The 7,570-nt window shown below is 44.7% G+C and overlaps 1 long non-coding RNA gene across 1 annotated transcript; it reads left to right on the top strand.

Moving 5' to 3' along the window:
• Nucleotides 1-6,938: 6,938 nt before the first annotated feature.
• On the top strand, nucleotides 6,939-7,570 carry LOC110366957. Its single transcript, XR_002427123.2, has 3 exons — nucleotides 6,939-6,967; nucleotides 7,275-7,377; nucleotides 7,463-7,570. It is a non-coding gene; the product is annotated as an uncharacterized LOC110366957 (long non-coding RNA).

Genomic DNA, 7,570 nt, shown 5'->3' on the forward strand with positions numbered 1-7,570 from the left:
ATTGTTTATGTATAATTATACAAAGATATGACCTGTGTTTCACATATTTTATCACCAAAACATAATAATGATGATAATAATAATTATAATAATAATGCAGATTTCCCCCCTAAAATATTCAACAGATTAGCTATTTCACTGGAGTACTTGTGTAAAGTGCAGCCCATTTACCATATTACATTTAATATTGAGAAGCAAGGCTCTGATTCTGCTGTGGAAAAGCTAACTCTTGGGTTTATCCTCGAATCAAACTTTGGCAGATTTATTTTGCCAATATCTAAAAGTCACACTCTTGTATAAAAAAGGGGCTTTAGGTGCTGCGGTGTCAGTATACGATGCTACAGAAGATAGATTAGGTTTCATTAGACACGTTTGAGATCAAACTCTGTGTCCTGCTGCTTTAATGTTCTCATTTAGCCCACAGAGATTCAGCCAAACAACTTCTTCCTGCCTTCGCTGCTGTCTGGCTTCTCTTTGTCTCCAGCAGTCTCCGGAGTGCATGCCAACACAATCCCTGCAACAGCCCAGCGGAATAAAGAAACATCGGTTTGCCATGTTAACTCAACCTTCTTACACCACAGGGGTCAGTTTCCAACACGTTGTTATTGCACGGGGCATTGGGACTGAGGGGTTTCCTGCTTCGGGTGATACCTGTCTAAGGCTGCCATGGTAATAGAGAGCAATCTAATCACCTTGTTGCAGCCACCTCTTCCTCTTTCAGCTCGTGTTTAGAAATAGAACTGAGGCAGAGGAACAAGGCCTCATCAATCACAAAGGGTTTCTCCTGGGACGAGCATCATGCTCGCAACTGTGACAGAACAACATCCAGCTCGCTGAACTGTCCTCATTTTCCTGCTCAAACAGAAACAACCTGAACCCCAGCGTCTGAGCTGCAGTCATGCCAGAATTTCCCGTTTGGTCTTCCTTTTCCGATCTGTTTTTCGTTTAACGTGTTCCAAACCTTTTCTTCTTTCCCTTTCTCAAAGAAATCCCTTGAAGATCATCTATCCTCCCCTTTCCCTTCTGTTCTCTTTTCTCGGAGTTTCGCTCCACGGACACCTTCTGCCGAAGACTGATAACATCCCTGATGGAGTTCCTTTATTAGCCACCCACAGGCAGATTAACCAGAGCAATAATACACCAATCAGCAGCAATTACACACTGATAAGCCCAGGGAGATCTCTACAAGATGCTGCAGTTGTGGGATGATTGGAAGCATTTTGGTACGGGGCAAAGCGTTGCGTGTTTATGTACGCATTTACACGTGTCGCACAAGTACATTCAATTAGGCCTGCTTAGGTCTACGCCGGTCTTAATCTCCTCGTGATGCAAGACGTTAAGCTCTGAAGTGAGATCAATAGAGGTATTCTGAAGGAAAACTTCAAAACATGATCGCGGTGGCTGTGAGCCAGATCAACAAAATCTGGTATACACCCAATTTTCCCGTCATTACAGCACATTAGAAAGATCCCAATGAAGTGTTGGCATTTGTTACGTTTTTTTGCACATCGCATCCCAAACAGCCAACTGGCACATTCTTACTGAGTGGCTACATGATAATGAAAATGAGTGGAATCATATTTTTTTCCCCCCGCCTGCAGGCATTCACACACCAGCCAAGTACAATTTCAAGAACAGCTGTATGAATGCACCCTCTCCTCTTTCAGATTGCCTTTGGATCAACGGACCCTTGTGTACATGAATGAATAGACACATTAACGTGGATCTAAAACACACACACAGTAGACCAGCAGCTTTGTACAAGATGGATGCTCCAGCATGTTGTGGCTGTGCAGCAAGGGGGGTTCACAAATAGATTCAATTATTTTTGCTTTTCACCAAAGAATTCAGTAATCATTTCCCCAGTAGACCATTGGTCTGGCTTTATTTTTGATTCAGTCATGTGGCCGTTTAAAGAGCGAGGTAGAGTGGAGGACGAATGTGTTTGGTTCTTCAGTATAACAGCAAATTAGGGTTGCGTGTTGGATTTTTGCAGCGCGATGTGTAAATGCAAATGTCTATCTGGGACTCGGTTAACGTCCGACTTTGTATGCAGTTATGCACATGAATGTCATAATGAATTGAGGCTTTAATAATTTAGCTCTAAATCTAGGATTACACTTCAAAGGAACATTTGATTGAGAGTCCCATGGCAAGTTTCATCATGGCTAAGAATTTCACCCTAATTCTTCATTTAAATTGGTTGTTTTTTCCCCCCGGCCCAGACAAAGTTTTTAAGCATAGTCTAGACATTTAAAAAAGGTTGGAGTTTAAAGCCACTTCGGGAGCTAAATGTTTGCCTGTTTCCTCCATTCCAAATCTGTCTTGATGTGTGTTTGAGATCATTGTTGTGTTCAAACACCCAACTCTACTGTTTGAATTTGAAGAATCCTTTTTGAGTGACATCAGTTTCACAGGCAGCAAATCAGACTATCAGCATTATGCTACTACCACCAAGCTTTATAGCTGAAGCAACATTCCTGAGTTTAAAAGCATCAATTTGAGTCCTCAATACATTTTTCTTATCCTTATTAGATTGACACTTTAAGACTTAGACTTTATTGTCGTTCAACTGAACTTTCACAATTTGACTCCTCCAAACATTCTTCATGTCTTTGTAGCTCACGTGGCTCAATATTTCTAGTCTAATTTTATGATTAAAAAAAATTGCTTCTCCATTCACCACGGCTCCTTTCTCAGTATCCAGGTCACAGTCAGCTTCCTCTAGATCTACAAAAACACAACACAGCTCCCTCTAACCCCCTTTGTACTTCTCCATCAACATGCTCAAAGCAAATACTGCATCTGTGGTGCTTTCTGTTGGCATGAAACCAAACTGCTGCTCACTTCTGACTCCAGTCGACGGTCCGTGACTCTTTTCCATAAATATATTGTACGACTCAACAATTTAATTCACCTGTAGCTGCCACAACTCTGCACATCTCCCTTGTTCTTGCAAATTGGTACCAGCATGTCCCCTCCATTCCTCAGGTATCTCCATTCTCTGTACGATCTTGTCAAAAACTCTCTTGCTGTCTCTCAAAAACACTTCCACACCTCCACGGGTATAATCATCAGGACCAACTGCCTTTCCACTCTTCAGCCTTTTTCATGCTTTCCTTACATCATCGTTATTAATCTTTGCTACTTCCACAAAGGTCACTTCTTCTGCTCTTTGTTCTCTCTCATTTTCTTCATTCATCAAATCTTCAAAGCACTCCTTCCATCTTCCTATCGCACTTGTTGGTCCTGTCAGTACATTTCCACCTCGATCCTGAATCACCCTAACCCTGCTTAACATCTTTCCCATCGCTGTCTCTCCACCTCACCAATATGTATAAATCCTTTTCTCCATCCGTACCGTCCAAGCTATCATACAAGTCGCTGTATGCCCTCTGTTTGACCTCGCCTACATCTACATTCATTTTATGTGCATCTCCCCAGCGTTCCTGGCGATTCTCTTCGGTCCTCACTGTGTCCCACTTTTTCCTGAGTTGATCTGTCGTCACGTAAATAAGGGACTCGGGCGCAGATGAAAATTTACGGACACACATTAAAGTTGAACTTATTTAAGAGAAAAGCTGGTGTCTCTGGAGCGTCGGGTAAAGTGAGCGTGACATGTGCCGTCTCCGAGGAGGAACGTAGAGCACTAACAGGGGAGCAGCAGAAATTAGAAGGAAGAACGGCAGAAATTAGAAGGAAGAACGGTGAGGCAGATAGATTAAAGATCTCCAGGGGAGGAGAGCTTCCCACAGAAGCTGGGGTCGGCAGGATAGACCGGTCCTCTTAACTCAGATCTCCTTCTAGGAGGCAGAAGGTGATGGAGGTCGGACGGGTGGGCGGGAGGTAGCCGAGCAGGATAAGAGCGGAGACTGAGAGGGGGAGATCGCCAGGAGCTGCATGAGGACTGGCACGTGAATCTACTTGAGGAACCTACAGCTTCTACTAACCACTGAGCCTGAGGGCAAGGGAGTGGAGAGCAGCAAGAACAGACTGAGACACTGAAGGATGGAGGAAAAACATTCAGGTAAGAGAAGGACTTTAAGTAAAGAATAATTTCTAGAGACGTAGCCGGATTACCTTGCAAAAAGATCTAACAGCCTGGCGTGCCCCCCACTGTCTTCCTGCTCTTTTTAAGCACCACCTAATCAGTCTTCACAAGCAGCAGCTGTAGGAAGATACCCACCAATCCCACCCTGCAGAGAGGAGGAAAAGGAAAACACACCCACAGACCTGCACTCAGCTTGGTGAGTAGGACATGATCACCTTCTCCAAATACACTCAAATACTTCCTCATTCCACATCTCAAGTCTCCTTGTCAACCTTCCTTACAGAAGCCACACCAAGTACTCTCCTACCTGTCTCCCTGATAACATTAGCTGTAGTTGTCCAGTCATCTGGCAGCACCTCCTGGCCACCTTTTCCCTGAAAGCCACACAACCTTCTTCCTTTTTCAGCTTCCATCTCTTTGTCCGCTTCCCTGCCTTTGTCCTCTTCCTCTTCCTCCCCATCAGACTCATTCTACACACCACCATCCTGTGCTGTCAGGCAACACTCTTACCAACCACTACCTCACAGTCTCTGACTTCCTTCAGGTTACATCGTCTACACAAGATGAGGAAGGAGGTAGGAAAAAGAGTCTCTATGCTTCCTGTCATAGCTCTGTAGAACAGGGAGCCCGCGATGTCCCTTACTGGTGGTAAGGAGCTAAGGAATCCCACAATCCTTTGAATGGCCTGACATATAAGCACTGAAGAGAGCACACACTTTGTAGTTATTTTTCGGAAACCTGTAGGCCTGGATTTAGCTAGAATCATCCATGTGTGTTTCCGTTGCGTAATGCTGTCGGAGTTAAAGGCTGTCCGAAATTGGACCAGCAGTCCAAAGCTCCTTTCCCCACCCATGATAGAGTTCTCACTGTTGATCTCATAAAAGGCCAAGGAACAGGAGCTAGGAGCTATAATTAGAACATTTTGGATGCAGCCTGTTCTCTATCAGCCTATGGACGCTTTTGCCTCCTCTTCTTCTTTGCTGACCAACAGTAGCCCAATTTCTACTGGTACCCTGTCAGTCAGCAGCGCCTGTGGCAATCGTTGTGAACCCGGACTTTGACCGATCAGGTATAGATAAAGTTATTGACTTGCATGGTAAACTTGGCAAAAGTTTTACGGCAGATGCCCTTTCTGACACAACCCTCTGCATTTATCCAGGTTTGGGAACGGCCCAAGATAGGACACAGGACACACACTCCTGGTCGTCTGAAATAAAATCTTGGTTTACTTCGAACTTGCTAAAACGAAAGAGTGATAAAATGGATCACCTTCTTATAGGGACAAAATCAGTATTATCTAAAACAGAGAGATCTTCTCTCTCCATTGACAGTGCCAAACTCTCCCTCCTACTTCAGGTTAAGAGTCTGGGTGTTCCTTGATAGCTCCCTATCTTTCCCCTCTTATAATAAGTCTGAATATTATTAATCTTCTCTGTCCTTTCCTTTACCCTTATTCCACTTCAATTCTTGTTCACTGCCTCGTCTCCTCCCGTATTGAGTATTGTAACTATCTTCTTTTTGGTCTCCCTCCATAAGCTCCATATGATGACCGGAGCAGCTCCATAAGCTCCTCGTGTCATAGTCAGAACTTTTTCATTTCACCACATCGGCCCAGTTGTACAGCGGCTCCATTGGATCCCAGTCAAATTCAGAATCAAGTTTGTGATCCTTCTGTTTACATTCAAGCTCATCTACAACCTTGCCCCTCCTTACTTTTCTGATCTCCTCCTGCTTCCTCAGATCCTCCTACTCCATCCACCTAACTGTTGTGATTGCACTGCTCTACATGACTTATCTGATGTTTTTTTTATATGGTTTTATGGTTGTTGTTTTTAAGCTTTTATTTGTAGAGTAACCTTGAGTGTTATGAAAGGCACTTGTAAGTAAAATGCATTATTATTGTTTATAGTAGGCCCTTAGCCTATGAGGTTTTTGCATGATTCCTGAGCCTCCCAAAAAAATAAAAATAAAATAAAAAACGTCTCCTCTGTAGGTGACTGTTTTTATGTGGAAAAAAAGTGATACTTGAACAGAGTTGGCTGTTACATCAGGATCCAAATTACGCATTATGACTAGCTTTGGGAATGAAAAATCAGGGAACTATGTCTGTGGGCTAAAAGTCTGTTCCGGGTAACCAACCAGTTTAAATGAGGCCAATAATTCCTGCTGACAAAACCAGTTAAACATTCAACCAGTAGGGACATTTAACCCCATATTGGTGGGAATCAATATATATATTTTTTGAACATATGTGGAAGAGTAAATCCACAAAGTCAACAGCTCAGAAATCCAAACTGTCAGACGAATCGTCCAAAATGCGAATGTTATTCACAGCCCTGATGACTACATGTAAACGTCAAACCGTGAACACGTATGCCTCGCCCCGCCTGGGAAGATATCTTATCCCATGCCCTCCAAAGGTCAGACAATAAAACCCCAAATCCAGCCTTAGAAGCTGGTCGTGAAATGAAACACATTTTCTTTCGGCTTTCACCGCCCTAATTACTTTAGAGGATTTATGCTCCTGACAACGTTATTTGCTTAAGGACAGCGCCCGCTCATGTATATTGCATTGCTACGTGTGGCCTCACACTGTTTTCCGTGTCAGCGGAGGAGCAACCAGAGGCTTCTGTCTCCCAGCCCGGTGACCTTAACGCCGGTGATTGATATGGGAGGGGTGTCGCGCCCGTGAAGGCGCCGTCTACGTGACGCACGTGTGCGTCTCTGCGTGCCCGGCCCGCCGCGCGAAACGACGCACGTGTGTGTGTGCGCGCGCGAAAGGGGAAGGTTAATTGAAGTTGTTAGAGTGAAAATGATTCCCTCGGGGGAGCGTAGCAGGTGGAGACAGCGTGTGTGGGTTCAGGAACGGGTGACGGAAAAGAGAGAGAGAGAAAGAGAGAGAGAGAGCACGGAAGAGTGAGTACAGTGAAGCGTACAGTGAAGGGTGGTAGGTTGATCTACGGGAATGTTTCTGCCGTCCTGTGCTTAGAGGTAGTGATACACCGGGGATAAAAGATGAAATGGTTCATGTAAAGGTCACACGTGCCCGTCTGACCCTCAGCGTGACCCCCTCGGATATTCCTCCTTTTGTCTCTGATCCCGTTGTCTGTTTTTTTGTTTCTTCCTCTGGCAAATGCGAAGAAATAGAGATGGAAAAAAAAAAGAAAAAGAAAAGTTTACACAGCGAAGCTTAACCGAAGCCACACATTCCCTCCCCTCGCAGTCTAGCCCATCACCTTTCCGTCTCTGGTTGTGTCTGTCCCGTCCCCCCCTGCTGCGGCCTCTCCTCTCTGCTCCCGTGCTGGCCTTCATTTCACAGATGACAGGTTGGCTGACTGTAATCCAGCAGATGCCGGGGCGGGGAGGCCTGACCAACTGTTTTAACTCCAATCAGCTTTTATTGCTCTCCAGAGGAACCTCATACAACCCCCTGCCAGCCTGACATTTCAGAGAGAGGAGCGGAGGCTACAGAAGGAGAAAAGGAGCTAGAGTGCAGCCTATACATACATATATAACTCT

This window comes from Fundulus heteroclitus, chromosome 2 (genome assembly GCF_011125445.2).
Source record: "Fundulus heteroclitus isolate FHET01 chromosome 2, MU-UCD_Fhet_4.1, whole genome shotgun sequence".
NCBI lineage: Eukaryota > Metazoa > Chordata > Actinopteri > Cyprinodontiformes > Fundulidae > Fundulus > Fundulus heteroclitus.